At 44.6% G+C, this 15,522-nt stretch overlaps 1 pseudogene; it reads left to right on the forward strand.

Annotated features, from left to right (window-relative positions):
* The first annotated feature begins 755 nt into the window (after positions 1-755).
* Positions 756-1,861, forward strand: LOC119349434 (annotated as a pseudogene).
* Positions 1,862-15,522: the final 13,661 nt, after the last annotated feature.

Raw genomic sequence — 15,522 nt, forward strand, 5'->3', positions numbered from 1 at the left:
CCTCCTAAAAATCAGGGGGAGCAAGTTTGTGATTGATTAGTAGATGAAAAAAATCCTAGTCAGCGTGTAATTGTGTGTAACTCTTTGTATGTTTAGCATTATTGGTGGATGGTGTTGCCAGTTGCCTCGTGTTTTCATGTAACTCTCTTGTACATTGTTTTCTACCTTCTATAAAGCTAAGTTACGTGATTGTTTACATATTCTTGAAAAAACACACGGTGAATTCCCTAGTATTAAGAAAACGGAAAGCATGATGAAGATCCGTAGTTTTGTCCGTTGCACTTGGGATTAGCAAAACCGCATGGTTCACACTCCCAATTAACTAAGAAAAAGCACGATGGAGATCGGCAGTGTTGTCTGTTGTACTTGGCTTAGCAAAATCGCGTGGTTCATGCTCCCAATACAATATCAGCCACTTGGCCAGCAGATTAAACTAATTAATAAACATGCTGAAAACAAAATCCATTAGTCGTCCGGCTAAATTATATGGGGCCCATGGTTGTCCGGCATCATATGAATGATTTTTCTTTTTCTTTTCACCGTGTATAATTAATAAGCAGGTGGCGTGCCCCACGTGTTCTCTTAAAAGAATGATGGACATGCTTGGCAGAGGATACATGCATGGTGAAAGACGATCTAAGCCATGGAATAGTTGTAGACGTACCTCGAGCGAATATACCTGGCTTTCCCATGTAAATATCTCACGCGTGTATCTATAAATGCAGTCACTCGGCGTCCCCCTTCTTCAATCCATTGCCATTCGTATCTCGTGTGAGCAGCTATGGAGTTCATTCACAAGGGTGGGGTTTGGTGGTTCCTCCTGCTCGCAATGGTGTTGCTGGCTCCGGCGACGGTAGGCGCCGAGCAGGAGGATGGGGCCAAAACCATCGCCACCCTGCAGGTAGAGGAGGAGGTGGGCTCGCATGCCCATGACCATGGCAACGACGATTGTGACGACAAGTGCGCCTATTACCAAGATCTGGCCAGAAGACAGTTCTGTGTGGACCAGTGCCACAGCCAGCAGCATCATCATCCTAGCAGAGAAGACTGCGAGTTGAAGTGTCAACACTGGCAAGACCCAACAAGAAAGGAACAATGCGTGCAGTAGTGCATGAGCTTTGGCCTCAACCTCCATGTGGGTGGCAGCAGCAGCGTGGACGAACGCCCTCATGCCTTGGAGGAGGAGGTCGGCTCGCATGCCCATGACCATAGCAACGATGATTGCGACGACAAGTGCGCCTATTACCAAGATCTGACCAGGAGACAGTTCTGTGTGGACCAGTGCCACAGCCAGCAGCATCACCATCCTAGCAGGGAAGACTGCGAGTTGAAGTGCCAACACTGGCAAGACCCAACAAGAAAGGAACAATGCGTGCAGCAGTGCATGAGCTTTGGCCTCGACCTCCATGTGGGTGGCAGCAGCAGCGTGGACGAGCACCTCCGCGGCTGGGAAGCGGTGGCCGGAGCCATCATCGAGGAGGTGGTGTGACGTCGACGGTGTGGCATCTATAATACTGTACTCCATATAACTATTAAGAGTGTATATGTAAGTTATAATGCGTACGTGTCACCGGCGAGTAGTAGCTCTATACGGAGACCTACCTCGACCGACTATGGCTCGTGCGTACGTACACGCCCGCGTATACGTCTAGCTAGCTGTAGCTACGACGACAAAGGCGTGAGAATAAAAGGCCAATAGCGCGCGGTAGCTGCATGTTTGGCGATGCCTCTCCTAGAAGAGAGCTGCATGTGTATGTGTATCTATATTTTTTTTGGTCTATATGTCAGTGTATGTGTTCCGTGCATTTGTTCCATCCCTATGTATCTTTCGGTTACACTGCTTTGTCCAAACAATTACTTTCTCTGTTCATTTTTATAAGTAATTTTAGACAACTCAAAATAGGTTACCTTGCATCTTGTCTGAAATGTTTTCAAGGTTTTATAAAAATGAACAGAGGAAGTAGTACCATTGGTTCGCTTTAGGGAGAACTGAAGCCTTTGTGGTTTACAAGGTTCAATGATCGCAACAAGGTCGAAGGTTCAACACACTCTCTGGCGATATGCACGCACAATACAAACCCAGTAAGGGTTAAGGCTCAACAGCCAACATACACGATACAAACCCCATGGGGTTCATGACTCACAAGCCGAAACGCACACACACAACCACCACGGTGAAGATGAAGAGGGACATCAGGCTCCATCACTCCGACTCCCTTCCATGAGTGTCGAAGCATGAAGGCGAAGCTGTCGAATGAAGGGATCAATGAGTTTGTTTTTGAAGCTAGGGAATATGTATATACTCTCTCTGTTTCTAAATATAAGACCTTTTAGAAATTCCAGTATGAACTACATATGGATGTATATACATACTTTATAGTATAGATTCACTCATTTTGCTTCGTGTGGAGTCTATAGTGGAATCTCTAATTAAAAGGTCTTATGTTTAGGAACGAAGAGAGTAGTTAGTACCATTCTTACCGCCACAGTGGTCGTGGTCATCGATGTAGCAGTAGGTGTCGAGGTTTTCACAACGCCACTGCTCTCCTTCCGCGTCTCCACCAAGTTTAGAGGTTCTGTGGCGGCGACGGACCCGTCACCGTCCTTGGTGACCTTCAAGTCCGCCCGCTTTCACATCAGCCACGATGGCCAACCTCGGCCCAGGCTTTGACTTCTTCAGCTGCGTAATGGCGGATACCTCGCTCACACTAGTAAACACCTGATGGCCACCATTGACCATGCCCTACCCACCGGCATGCTCGCCATCGCTTTCCCGTCTAGCACGTGCTTGCCGGCTGACTCTCTGACGACCCGCTACACAACTACTCTGCACTGAGCCGTCCACCGTTGTCGTGCCACCTCCATGTGGCTCGACCGCTCGATTTTGACCCTGCCCTTGGAGTGTATCTGATTGGCCGCCCACCGACGCTTCAGTGGGAGAAGGTCCATGATGGAGGGTGGAGATGGTGGCATAAGGGGAATAGGGAAGGGCCAACGATACCCGATGCAGTGCTGGTGGTGGCATGGGTGATAAGGAGGGGACTCATACGGGGCAGCGGCATGGGGATGGCAGATTGGATGGTGTCGATTGGAGAGAGGCTGCTTGGGAATCAAGGGTTTCCTTCGTTTCCATCGTTGACATTCTTGCATGGGTTTCCATCGTTGACTTTTTTAAAGTCAACTACACCACTGGTGCCACAACTAAGCTTTGGCATACATATATGGTGCAAATCAGGTTTCTATACAAACATGGTGCTGATTAGGCATGCCAACATAGCATGGGACCCGCTGTCAGTGACTGACGACAAATATGACGTGCGCTTGCTATTTTGAAAAGAAAAATCTCAGAAATTTTTCTCTCAGAAAAGCCCCTACCACGGACGCAAGGGTCCACTCGTCAACATGACAGAAAATAACGGAAATAAACTGGGTCTACGGATTTGAATAGTTGACTTGAAGCACGTAGGTTGCGTTTGGTTACCTGCATCGTTTTTAGGCACTTTGCATACTTGTCCCAACTGGGCCTGGCTGAGCATATGCAGGCAAAAAATCAACATCTGCATGTTGATTGGTTGCATGCATCCCCTCTAGCCTGCATTTGTCGAAACCGAAGGCCTGCTGTTTGGTTGCGGACTTGTTTGAGGGGAAACACAAGTCCGGTTGTTTGATTTCATCTAGGACAGTTGTGTGGTCACCTCCTCCTCGATGTGGTGAGGTTACCAGAGGCACACATGAAAAGAACTAAACTAGACAGAACAAACTTAGACACAAACACAGCTCTTAACCATGCATCACAAGTTTTAAACAAATATAGTATGATATGTTTTAAACGAAACCCAAGTCTTAAACCAAGAACCAACAAGGAATGGGCAACAGGAGCTCATGCGGTCACGGCGAAGGCGTTCTCGTACTCCTTGCACTTGGTGACCACCTCCACGCCCTCGTCGTTGAAAACGATCACCTTCATTGTGTCGGGGGTCATCAGCTTGAACATCAACATGTACCCGATTATGATCTGGTGAACGGCAACGAAGGTGGCCCAACCCTGATCAAGGGTGACCCTGCCGTTGATCACCCTCACCATCACCCTCCATGCGCAGCCGGTGTTTGTCTTGAGCTTGAACTCTGTAGAGGTGGCGGGGAAGTACTTCATGAAGTCCATAGGCAATGGCAGACTCTCTAGCTTTGGACCATGGATAACCTTGCAGAAGTAGTTTGGTCCTGACTCCTGATGGTACTGGCCATAATTCCTCCAACTGGTGCTTGGGTTATCCTACACCAGCACTTCAACCAATGGCGGCACGACCTCCTTTCCCTTCTCCAATGGTGGCACGACCTCCTTGCCCTTGTCCATGTGCGTTATGAAAAGCACGCAGTTCAATGGTCAACATTCATTCACATTGGCCTAACTCCCCTATATTAACCTACCCTACTAACCAAGCACCGCACTTAAACCCCCTCTGTTTCACCACCTCTCCTCTTCCACCTCTTTGTTTCACCACCTCTCCTCTTCTTCTTTTTTGCGGGGTCACCACCTCCCCTCTTCCACCTCTCTGTTTCACCACCTCTCCCTCGCCATGAACTCCAACCCCAACCCTTTCCCCTGGGGCATTGGATATGGAGGGACTTCTTCCTTGGGTGCTCATTCGGTGACCGCAAGAAGTTTGAGCACACTATGGAAGTGTGATCGAACTTCAGCAGCATCAATGACATGCACAAGGAGGCTGATGTTGTGATGAAGAAGGCTCCGCCGAACGAGCTCAAGACACTGATTCCGAACCCAACCAAGGGCGCAATGTCAGTGTACATCCTGCGCTAGGCCATGAATCAGGAAGACTCCGACGACGCTAGACAGTGGGCAAGATGGGCCAAGTACAGTCAGTACAAGGTGCCTCCAGACTAGCATTCCGCGCGTGTACTGGAGTAGGACATTTGGGTCGCTGGAGGCCGACAATGACGAGGTGCAGATGGTGGCTAGGACGGCGGCGGCAGGCGACCGTGCAAGACCCATCGTTCTTGACGAAGATGATGAGGAAGAAAAGAAGATGTCTACTCCCCCCTCCCGCTGCTCCACACGACTCTAGGGTCGCCGCGGCTAGACAAGAAAGTTTGTACCCCAATCCCCACCCCCGATGTAATCGAAAAATAACCTATGAACCGTAGTAGCCGTTGATGCAGAATCGATTGATGGCAATTTTCCACCCCTGATGTGTTCAATCCCCACCCCAACTCTTCAATCGTGTGCTCTAATCTAATCTAGCCTGAGTTAAAAGCAGTTAATCAACAGAGAGGACGAGGACTTACTGCCATGGCCGATGCGCTCCGATGGAGGTCTGCAGGCGCTCCGGTGGTTGCTGCCGTCTTGGATCCAGTCGTAGTAGAGCTCCGGTGTGAATGGGGAAGAACCAGAGGGGAGAGAGCGGCGAGGAAGGAAGGTGTGGGTAATTTATGACGGTGCGTTTGGAAACAATGCGAATTCTCAGGTCCGCACCCACACGTGCAACAGCCCACGCCCACGTGTCTAGGGTTGCATCGCGCGGGCCTGGCTCCACAAAAACAGCCGATTTGGCGTTCCTCTGGATGCAGGCGCCGAGGTGCTTTAATGTTCGTGCTATGCAGTCCCAACAATAAATGCAGGTAACCAAACAGCTCATTTTCTTCCTACGCGGGCCTGGCTGAGGTATATGCAGCCTACCAAACGCATCCGTAGTTGCGCTCACCCAACTAACTGACCCAGAGTGCTTTACACATTATAATCGCCTCTATATGTTCTTTTAGATCTAAGTGGGCCACAGTCCCTACAACCTATTTTCCACATTTTTTTAGAAACTTGTACAATGTATGCAAATAATAATCCAGCGTTATAAATAATGTAAATATAAAATGAATAAATTATATTGTAAAATAATCAAGTATTGTAATTTAACATATAACCATATAATTAAATTATAAATTACCAAATTGTTCATGTAATAATTCACATATTTAATAAAAACATATATTCAATAAATGCTTATATAATTTTAAAATTGTTCACAGTTTATAAAATAGATTAATGTAATATATAAAAGTATTCATGGTTTAAGAAAGCCTTTGTTTTTCATATATTTCAATAAATGCTTTTATAATTTGTAAAATGTTCACAATTTAAAAAAATATTCATGTAGTATATAAAAGTTTTCTTATGTAAAGTTTAAAATATTCACAGTTTTAACAAAATATTCATGTAGTATATAGAAGTGTTCGTGCTTTAAGAAACATATATTCATATAATTTAAGAATAGTTGGCTGGGATTCAAAGCAGCTACATGTAGTCATCAGGTGCGAGTGGCCACCACACCACCTAGCAGCTTTACTTTTTGGGGAATTTATAAATAATATGTAAATTATATTCTTATGTTATAAATGACTAGCAAAAGAACCCGTGCGTTGCAACGGAAGAGAAAACATAACACACACTCTTAACTCAACAACCATCACTCAAGACCACAATAGGTCCATCTTCTTTATTTTTGCGAGACATCATATTTGTGTTGCCGCTTATCCTCCTTCTCACCCTCGCCGGCGATGGCCTCGGTGTTCACACAAAACAACAAAAAATGTGTGTTGAATATGGTTAATCCTAAGGCGTCTCTCTCTCTCCCTCTCTCCCTCTCCCTCTCTCTCTCCTCTCTCTCTCTCTCTCTCTCTCTCTCGACGAGAAATCTGTTATTTTCCATTGCGACATTTTTCTGAGGTATGCACGTGTAGTTATCGATGTTTACTTTTCCGTATATGGTTATAGTGGAGTGTTTATATGCAATCCGGATCGCCGCCGGTATGAAAAAACGGATCTTGCGCTATAAATTATAAGTTTGCTTCCATAACAATATTTAAAAATATTTACCAGGTAAAATTAACATCATATTTAGATTCCACACATTTTTCTAATAAAATTTCATATATAATATGTTAAAATCAAAGTTACTGTTTAAAAGATACAGATAATTTAGAAAATCATTTGGTTTGACTCAAATATATTCCAAAATAAAATTTAAAGATACTTAAAAGGTAAAAATAATCTCATATTCTTATTCTACATATTTTTCTAATCAAATTTCATATATAACATGTTCAAATCGGAGTTATGGTTTAAAAGATATGGATGATTTTAAAAAGCATTTGTTTGACTTAAATATGATCCGCGGATGAATTACCTAAAACATCAGGGGGGTTTTGAAAAATGTAAAATAACGGTTCGGGCGTGACTTAAATCCGGACGGCGGGTTAATTTCAAGAAAAGACAGGGACGTTTGTGTAAAACACGAAAAATAACGATTTGTTTTAACTTAAAACAGGACTACGGGTTGAATTCTCTGAAATAGAGGGACTTTTTTGAAAAATGGCATGACGGGCGAAAGAAACCCAATTTGCTTTATTATTAGGTAAAGATAATAAAAATATGGCAAATTTTAACATGCTCCCTCTTACCCCCTGAATAATATTACATTATAAAAAAATTCTGGTATTATTTCGAAAAATATTTATACACTATATAAAAGTGTTCATTGTTATTTTGAAATTTATTTTATTTATAACACACGGTTACAATTTACATGTATTTTATAAAGTTTTTTTCAAAATAACAGTGCAAAATGGGCCTCTGGGACTCGAGCCTGCTAAGACAGAGGCATCCACGAATAGCGTGAAATGATCATGGGCTAGGTGGTTAGCCGAGCGCAGCTGCTCGCTATATGTCAGCGTTTTGTATACTCCTAAAAAAAACTCCTAAAAAAAGGTCAGCGGTTTGTATCTCCAGGGGCGCTATTTTCTAATTATTTCTGTGGCGCTGTCAAGTGGACCCTTGTGGCAGGGGCTCTTTTGTGAGATCAAATTTCGAGTTTTTGTTTTTGCAAAATATCAGGCCACACGTCCTTTTTGCCATTCAGTCGCTGACAGCGGGCCCATGCCTTGTTTGTACCTTGTTCGTACAGAAACGTGATTTACATCGTGTATACACGTCAAAGTCAAGTTGTGGCACCAGTTCAATGTACACTGTAAGTTTTAGCACTAAACTAACTTTTCACTTTTCATGCCAAGTTGTGGCACCAATGGTGTAATTGACTCATTTTAAACTCTTTTTTGCACGCAGGTGGGGTCGAGCGAGAGGGTAATTTTTTTTTCCTTCAATCAATAGTGGTGTTACGAAGCGAAACAAACACCATAAAATTTTAGATTTTCATAAGATTTAATTTTATTTGAGTATGGATAGGAGAAGGCAATGAAAGTTTTGATTTAGTTAAGGTTTTGGCATGATTTAAATTGATTTGGGTATGAGTAGTGAAAGGCAAGAAAAAATTGGTTTAGTTGAGATATTGTTAAGATTTGATTTGATTAAGTTAATGCATGACATGGTTAACAACAGAAAACCAGGGAAGGAAGGAGGCACGAGTAAAAAAACAACTTTGTTTAAGAGAAACCAACTCTTGACTTATGTTCTGGCATGCACATGATCAATCTAGAGAGCAGGGGAAGGACGACCCAAATACAACACGGACGCACACCTAGCCGTCGCCTCCAAGAACCCTAACTTTCTGCCTCCCACCGACGCCGGTGCCGGTCCATCCCGTCTTCGATGGCCGTATGGCTACGGAGGCGGAGTGGATCTCGGCCCTTGCCGGTGGGAGGGCTCAGTTTTTAGATCTTTTTTCGAGCTTTGTTAGGGTTTGTGTCCTGCTCAGGAAGGCGAGACGGTGGCGGCTTCCTGAAGATGGAATAAAGGTCTCTCCGCCTAGCCCCCGTTCCGGTGATGCGTCTTGCATCATCGGTGGGCGTGTAGAGTTGTGTCTCCGATGGATCTGTCTTTGGTGGATTTGCTCGGATCTGTTCGTCGTTCGTCTTCGTTCGTGTGTTTTCAGGTTGGATCCTTTTGATCTACACTCTTCATTCGCGGCGGTTGCTATTCTGGTGCGTTGGTTCTACGGGGCCTTAGCACGACGACTTCCCGACTGTTTACTACAACAAGGTTTGCCCGGCTCCGGCGAAGGAGGGGCGATGACAGCGGCGCGCCTTCGGCTCGCTTCAGTGCTTGTAGTCGTTGCTAGGTGGTCTACGGATCTGGATGTAATTTTTATTATTTCTAGTTTTTGTTGTACTACCATGATTGAAGATGAATATATTGGAAGTTTTTCCCGCAAAAAAAAGAGAAACCAACTCTTTTTTTTAACATCACTACAAACACAAGCACTCATATATATGCGCATAAGGAGGGTTTCAAGAGCCATCGTCATCCATCGATACTCGACAAGGAACCCATCCCCCGTGCCGCTCCCGCGAGCGGCCCGGGCGGAACCCCGATCCCCGCCGCCGCCACCCCTCACCTCCCCTTCCCTCCCTCGCTGCCGCCAGCGGACGCCGCCGGGCAAAGCCCGTGCGCACGTCGGCGGCGGCGGGGTCCCCCCTTCCCTCGAGGCTCTCCGGCGGCGCGGGACGCCCTTCCTCTTGGGGTTAGGCAAATCGGCGGCGGGGCGCGTCTGGCCTGTGTCGGCGTGGTCCGACGGTGCTGGTTGGAGCGGGGCGCTGCTCCGGGATGGCGCGGCCTGGCTTGGTCCGGCCGGATCTGGCGGCCACGGACGGCGGCGCTCGGAAGTTGGAGCTCGGCGCTGCTCGGGGGATGCGGCGGGCGGCGGCGGGCAGCGGTCGGTCCTCCGGGAGCTGGCGTAGCAGGGACTGGTGGTGCCGTGGCGGCTCGCCCCCAGCGGTGGTTGGCTAGGGGCGGGTCGATGGCGCAGGCTGGCGGCGCCCGGAGCGCGGGTCCGGGGATCTCGGCCCGGATCTGGTGTGCGTCGGTGCTGGCAGGCGTCCTTGGGGTGCTCACGGCAGGGAGTGCGGCGGTTGTCCCGAAAGCCTTACGTGGGGCGTAGCAGGATGGAGGGTGCTGGTGGTACACCGACACCGGCGGTGGCGGCGGTGCGAACGCAGCCATGGCGGCGGCGGCGCTGCGAGGCCTAGCTAGGAAGGGTCTTGGCGGGCAGCGGGTGTACGGCTGCTGCCGTGTGAGGCGTGCGGCGATGCCTCGGCGGTGTGGGTGCCAGAGTGTGGTCGGAGGTGCGGGTCGGTTCCATTCTTGTGGCAGTCCCCTGGCGCGGGTGAAGGCCACCATGGCGGAACTGGTTGTGCACCGCTCATTGGTTGATGCGGTTCCTAGTCGAGGTTGAAGGTGATGGCTTTAGGCGTGTTCCCTCGGCAGTGAGGGGGGCTTCGATGGCAAGTTGCTGCGGTGAAGGCGGTGCGAGGCATCTGATCGGGACTGGCGGGGATCTTGGAGACGTGGAGATGTGTGGTGCTGCGGATGAAAATCTTGTTCGGTTGTGCCGGACAAGCGTTGATGGCACCTACGGGTGTCATTCACCTTCCTGGAGGCTTCGCCTAGTGCAACACCATCTTCCTCGCGACCTCGTATCGGCAGCTGTCTCCGGGGAGAAAGCCTTGATTCGTAGGATCGGCATGATGGCAACGTCCTTGAGGTTGTTACTCTGTTGGGAGCATTGTGCTGGGAGACTCGAGGTCTCATGATGCGCTCCTGCGGCGTTCACCACTGCCCGGATCTTTCTCCTTCGGCGCCATGTACGGTCGTTGCCGGCTTATCCAAGGAAGCTGGAGTTGCTGTTCTTCGGAGGTCTTCAGCGTCGGCCGAGACGCGGCAAGGGGTTCGGTGTAGGGTAGGCTTTTGTATCGTTGTTGTGTTGTCGTGTTGTTGTGTTGGGTTGTACTTGTACGATCCGGATGTGGAGTGGGTCGCCTTCGTTGTTCGCAACGAGTGGTTGACATTGTTGTATGTCTCATTTCTCTTCTTCTATAAAGCTAAGATACGCAATTTGCGTACCCTCAAAAAGAAAAATATATATATGTGCATACACTCATCTCTATGAACGCAAACACGCACACCCTACCCCTATGAGCATCTCCGAGAGACTGAGCCGGTATATCATCTTGAGATTTTACGAAGTCACCGTAGGTGCCTCGTAATCGACAAGAAAGTCTCCTCCCGCGTATCGTCGAAAATCATGAAATAAATCTAGAATAAATGCGAGCACCGGGACTAGAAATCTGATGAGCTGGGATACCACTATCCACCTAACCATCCAACCACATATTTGTTCGCAAATCAACTCCTTTTTAATAATAGAGATTCATGCATTTGTCCCGCGGTGTGCACACCTACCCTTGACAAATGAAAAAAAAACGTCTCAAGCTTTGCTCAGTTTACCCTGGATTAACTTGTGGCCTGTATATATTGAAAGGTACGATTTTGATGATTGGAATTTTGTAACTACACATGAATATATCATAGAACTTTTTAACGGTTGAAGTTTAAACTTTTTTCACATTTTGCTTTGTACTGATCAGACTCGGGTCATTAACAAGTCCCGCACCAATTTATGAAAATAAAATAAAGAAGAAGATTTCTAGAACACCCCAAATACTTCAGAGTTTTCCAACACATGGTATAAATTTTCATGAAAATTTTCATGCATGCATTGTGGTACAGTATTAGGGCACTAGACTGTTTACTTATTCGGAAATTTTTTACCATCGAATGTGGGTAAAAATAGAATAAATAATTTTCAATGGAAGGAAACGTTTTCGTGGATAGTGAATCATCTATGGTGACTTTCTTAATATCAAAGCTCCCATCTCGAAGAAACCATTCTTAATGTCTCATGGAGAAAGGACCTGACGCGACTGAAACCCTAGGCACCACCCCATCTACTCCCTTTCTCACCGTCGCCACGGAGCGTCGCTGGGCAAAGCTCGTGTGGCGCTGGTGGAGGCGGGGAGGTCCTGATCTGGGAAGTCCTGCTTGTGGAGGAGTTGGAGAGTTGCTACTGATGGCGAAGCAGATGTGTGCTCGAGTGGTGGTCTTCATTAGACGATCCTCGATGGCGTTGTTGGTGATCTAGCGTGGCAATCTTGAACGGTGGCCCAACCTGGCTAGGTCACCAGAAAAGAAGGAGTGGGTGCATGGTCCTGGACGGCGGCAAGCTCCACATTAGACACAAATCTGTAGCGTTGTCTTCGGAATTTATAGAGACCCTTATTTTGTAAACACAACTACTTTTTGTAGATTTGAAAAATGTTTGCTATGATGAACTTATTTTCAATAGAAACTGAACTTTTTAAAACTATTTTTAACATACATTGAACATTTTTTCTATATACAATGAACTTATTTAGTGAACACTGAACTTTTTTAGTAAGTGTTAACCTTTTTTATTCGAACTGTACTTTTTTTAACACACGGCAAACCTTTTCTATTATAGGTTGGCAACTTTTTTTATACATACTGAAAATAAAATAATGTACAGTAAACGTTTTCAGGAAATGTTGATCTGAATTAAAAAAATCACGAATGAGTTAAGTCCATGAATTCAAAAAACAATTGAAAAATATTCATGATTTTTTATGAATTTGAAAAAGAAGGAACGAGAAGAAAAGGGAACGAAAAAGAAAGAACAAGTAGAGCTGAAGGAAAATAGGAAGAAAAATAAATAGGATTTATTCGCAAAAAAAAGGATTTTAAAAAGGAAAATTAAAAATTAAAACCAAATCAAAAATAAGAAAACTGGACGAGGAGAAGGAAAAGAAAGAAAAGAACCGTCGCGACGAAGGTGGCACGCACCGTCCGTTGGTTATGTGTACCCATGTCTCTGACCGTGTCCGGCGGTTTCGCTTTTGGAAGGCCCAAACGTGCTCAGCCGTCAGCTATGACACCACGGCACAAGTAGCGACCCATGGATGGGCAGGTAGGCATATGCGGTTTTTGCTCTCGGTTTGTCGCTGCACACCAAGTGCTAGCCGGGCAGGCTTCTTCTGGCCAGGCGGCTTGTTGTCATTCATTGCTGCCTGCTGCTAGCCTCGCTGCCTACCCCGATGGAAATCGTCAAATATCTCTCCTATTTGAAAGTAAGGTGTATTAATTTCAAGGGCAGACTCCGGAAACCCCTTTTGGAGCTCAGGCTCTAGTGAGGCCTCCAAATTCAAATTTAAAATTTCATTGAAATTCGTATTTTTACATTTCAAAAAATTATGAAAAAATTACAGATATACATGAAGGCATAATACACATGTGTGTAAATTTTCAGTTCAAAATACATTGAAATGATGGCTGTGCAAAAAAAAACAAATCTGGAGTTGTTTAACACATGATACTATTCATCATCCCAGGCCATGGATTTGTCTTTTTTGTACATGTCACAACTCAAGATATTTCATCATGAATTTTTACACACATGTGAGTTACATCCTTAACACGCATATTTTTTTCAGAATTTTTTAAACTATAAAAGTTTGTATTTGATTTTTTTTTAATAAAGGCCTCCATGGAGCTCGGCCTCCAAAACGTCTTTCTCGGCAGACTCGGGTTGGAATGGTGTCCAACAACTTCAACTGCATAACACTCACAAATTTTTAATGTTTTTTCTAGTGCATCAGAGTTTTGTTATATAATTTGCAAGTACAAGGTATACATTTTTAGTGGTGATGTTTTCTTCTCGGTGAAGTTGGTCTGACTTTCTATTTGTAACTAGATGATGCCCCGCGCGTTGCTGCGGAAATTTGTCTGTGGATTTTTGGAGTAACATCAACATCTTGAAGAAGAAAATAATTTCAATCCATAAAATGATAGATTACTTATATAGGAAATGATTGAAATCTCTTGTTGGTAAAAATTTGTACCATATGATAAAGCCGTAGCAGTTTGTAGCATGAACCATATATCATATGGTAAAACTATAGCAACTTGTAGCATGTACTATATTCTTAATCGATATATATGCTGATGATTGTAGGTTTACGTTCTTCATCTATTATGACCTGGATATATGGTATCCCATTCTTTTCATACTCGACAATGTATCCGATGGATGATAATGGATGGTCACCAGACAGTGGGTTAGCGATGTGTAGAGGCTTGGACTCCCGTTTGAAAGTTATAAATGCCGGGTCTTCTGTGCCCTTCATCTTTGCAATTGCATCCATGTATTTCTTCTGAGCTTCTCTTATTGAAACGGCAGTAGAACTTGGCATGTTACTTTTTGCAGAATGAGGTGGCGTCCTTGAGAAGATAGGAGTATGTTGTTAATTAGGGTAAGAGTGGAATGAAAATATATAGCAAACTAATTTCAATAGGGGTACCTGTGGCTTCGGTTGTACTGGCTGCGAACCCGTGTTGAAAAGATAAGTGGTAAGCTATGAAAATGCAACAGGATGATGTTAATATAGATGGGTGTGTTGTAATAGTAAGCTGTTTTGCTGCTTATCAAGTGAGGATAAATAAAATGCACTCTTACTTGCCGCTGACAGATGAAGTTAAATAAAATGCAGACTTGCTTTGCTGTTACCTGCTCCTACAAACTAAACAGATGGTGTACATCCATGATTTTCTATAGGATACAGAGGAACAGTTTAATACACAAACAAAAAAGAAAATGATGATAATTCCAGAATAATTAAGAAAGATGTCCAAATAAATGGTACTACTAAAATTCATAATCTCCTATTGCTGCTTCAAGTTTGTGATTTCAGTACACAAACTAATAACAGAGCAGGAAGTAGGATAAGTTTTAATACACCAGGGAAACCAAGTTAAGTGGACTGATTCCATTGAATAATTATTTTCTTTTCCCATGCTAACCAACTTGGCATCAGGCAGCCTAACACATGTTTATACTAATATTGTCACATTTCACTGTTACCCTGCTGAAGGTGATGTATACGTCTTGCAAAAGGTAAAGAAGTTCTATGAGCCAAGCGAGTTGAGCCCCAGTTTTTGCTTGCTAAATCTGTGGTTGTATCTCTTTTCCCTTCTTTACATATCTCTCATTTTTTACCAGTTTACTTATCTAACATTCACAGTAAACTATATATGCCATATGGATAAGTTAGAGATAAAGCTTGAAGCAAGGACACATTTAGACTTGTCAAGTGTGTATTATTTCCAAGATGTACATACAGTCATTCGGGCTAGCGGAACCTTCACATGTATATTTTTTGTATGTAGTTACATATGATGATATGTCAATATGAACATTTATTCATCTTTGTCTTATGGATGTAGTTCCGAATGTTCGCTAGACATGAAAAAGAGCTGCTAGCCTGCAGCTTGAATGAATTAACATCCTTTAATGGTTCTCAGGTATGTGACTTGGCTCAACCAACATACTACTTATCTCTCTCTCTCTATATATAGAGCACTCTGATTGCATATGAGACAAATATTACATAGCAAAATTTAAATCCATTGCAAGAACCAATGACAACTTGTCATAGAAACATACAAGAAAAATCAACGAAATGAGACAATGTGGTGGTATATCAAAACATGTAAAATTTATGAGTAATATTTCATTATGTTTCTGTACAGCATCAAAATCGCATCAAGCTTTGCGTCGGCCTTCGGTACAGCAGGCAGGTCACGTAAAACTTTGCATCGACCAAGATATGAAATTTTCAAGATAAGAATAGAAAAATCAAGCAAGAAAA

This window comes from Triticum dicoccoides, chromosome 1B (genome assembly GCF_002162155.2).
Source record: "Triticum dicoccoides isolate Atlit2015 ecotype Zavitan chromosome 1B, WEW_v2.0, whole genome shotgun sequence".
Lineage (NCBI taxonomy): Eukaryota > Viridiplantae > Streptophyta > Magnoliopsida > Poales > Poaceae > Triticum > Triticum dicoccoides.